The following is a 2635-nucleotide window of genomic DNA, read 5'->3' as shown; positions in this document are numbered from 1 at the left end:
TGATCTTTATGATTTCTTTCCTTCTGCTAACTTTGGGTTTTTTTTTGGTTCTTCTTTCTCTAATGCTTTAGGTGTAAAGTTAGGTTGTTTATTTGATATGTTTCTTGTTTCTTGAGGTAGGGTTGTATTGCTGTAAAATTGCCTCTTAGAACTGCTTTTGCTGCATCCCATAAGTTTTGGGTCGTCGTGTTTTCATTGTCATTTGTTTCTAGGTATTTTTTGATTTCCTTTTTGATTCCTTCAGTGATCTCTTGGTTATTTAGTAGTGTATTGTTTAGCCTCCATGTGTTGTATTTTTTACAGATTTTTTTTCCCGTAATTAATATGTAGTCTCGTAACGTTGTGGTCGGAAAAGATATTTGATGTGCTTTCAATTTTCTTAAATTTACCAAGGCTTGAATTGTGACCCAAGATATGATCTGTCCTGAAAAATGTTGCATGTGCACTTGAGAATAAATTGTATTCTGTTGTTTTGGGATGGAATGTCCTATAAATATCAATTAAGTCCATCTTGTTTAATGTATTATTTAAAGGTTGTGTTTCCTTATTTATTTTCATTTTGAATGATCTGTCCATTGGTGAAAGTGCGGTGTTAAAGTCCCCTACTATGATTGTGTTACTGTCAGTTTCCCCTTTTATGGCTGTTAGCATTTGCCTTATGTATTGAGGTGCTCCTATGTTGGGTGCGTAAATATTTACAATTGTTTTATCGTCATCTTGGATTGATCCCCTGATCATTATGTAGTGTCCTTCTTTGTCTCTTTTAATAGTCTTTATTTTAAAGTCTATTTTGTCTGATATGAGTATTGCTACTCCAGCTTTCTTTTGATTTCTATTTGCTTGGAATATCTTTTTCCATCCCCTCACTTTCAGTCTGTATGTGTCCCTAGGTCTGAATTGGGTTTCTTGTAGACAACATGTATATGGGTATTGTTTTTGTATCCATGCAGCCAGTGTATTTCTTTTGGTGGGAGCATTTAATCCATTTATATTTAAGGTAGTTATTGATATGTATGTTCCTATTACCTTTTTCCGAATTCTTTTGGGTTTGTTAATGTAGGTCTTTTCCTTCTCTTGTGTTTCCTGCCTAGAGAAGTTCTTTAGCATTTGTTGTAAAGCTGGTTTGGTGGTGCTCAATTCTCTCAGCTTTTGCTTGTCTGTAGAGGTTTTAATTCCTCCGTGAAATCTGAATGAGATCCTTGCTGGGTATTGTAATCTTGGTTGTAGGTTTTTCCCTTTCATTCTCAGTCCTTTTCTTTTTCTTTTCTTCTTCTGGGACCCCTATAATTCGAATGTTGGTGTGTTTAATTTTGTCCCAGTTGTCTCTGAGACTCTCCTCAATTCTTTTCATTCTTTTTTCTTTATTCTGCTCTAAAGTAGTTATTTGCACTATTTTATCTTCCAGGTCACTTTATCTGTTCTTCTGCCTTAGTTATTCTGCTTTTGATTCCTTCTAGAGAATTTTAAATTTCATTTGTTGTGTTGTTCATCATTGTTTGTTTGCTCTTTAGTTCTTCTAGGTCCTTGTTAAACGTTTCTTGTATTTTCTGCATTCCATTTCCAAGATTTTGGATCATCTTTACTGTCATTACTCTGAATTCTTTTTCGGGTAGATTGCCTATTTTCTCTTCATTTGTTTGGTCTCATGGGTTTTTACCTTGCTTCTTCATCTGCTGTGTGTTTCTACGTCTTCTCATTTTGCTTAACTTACTGTGTTTCCGGTCTCCTTTACGCAGGCTACAGGATCATAGTTCCCGTTGTTTCTGGTGTCTGCTCACAGTGGGTAAGGTTGGTTCAGTGGTTTGTGTAGGCTTCCTGGTGGAGGTACTGGTGCCTGTGTTTTGGTGGATGAGGCTGGATCTTGTCTTTCTAGTAGGCAGGACCACATCCAGTGGTGTGTTTTGGTGTGTCTGTTACCGTATTATGATAGTACAGTTTGGTTAAACCACTTGAAGTTCTAGCTCTTTATAACAATTTAAAGTAGAGTTTGAATTCTTTTCCTTTCCAAGAGGAAAGAAGGAATATTATATTAAATCTACTTACGTATAAAAGTCCCCCAAATAAGCTGTGTTTGAGGAAGTTAATATACTTTATTTTTCCTTGTCCTTCCTTCCTTTCTGTCCTTCCTTCCTTCCTTCCTTTCTGTCCTTCTTTCCTTCCTCTCTCCCTCCCTCCCTTCCTCCCTCCCTCCCTTCCGTCTCTCTCTCTCTTTCTTCCTTTCCCTTCCTTCCTTTACTTCCCTCCCTTCCTCTCTCCCTCCCTTCCTCCTTGTTTTCTTTTATTTATAAGAGAGGTCACTTTCTGTGGAACTTAGTGTATATATATTTGCTTTAAGTACACATTAAGTCTGGCTTTTAGACGGAAGATAGAAGAAACATGTGAAAATTCATTTTTGCTACCCTGTTTGCAGTAATAACACCTATTTTCTGAGATTCTTGAGCATATCATTAAATTTACTTTAAAATTTAATTCTGTAAAACCAGTGCATTAGAGCTTGTGAAATCATCATGGCTTGGAAGATGATCTCTCAAGAGTTGCACACCCAGGGGAGCTGGGAGGTTGCATTGCCAATTACCAAAGTATGCTTAATGCAAGGCCATTCTTCTTCCTACATGGTGCAGCATTTATTGGGAAA

The sequence above is a fragment of the Physeter macrocephalus genome, chromosome 8, assembly GCF_002837175.3.
Source record: "Physeter macrocephalus isolate SW-GA chromosome 8, ASM283717v5, whole genome shotgun sequence".
Taxonomy (NCBI): Eukaryota; Metazoa; Chordata; class Mammalia; order Artiodactyla; family Physeteridae; genus Physeter; species Physeter macrocephalus.
This window is presented reverse-complemented; position numbering follows the sequence as displayed.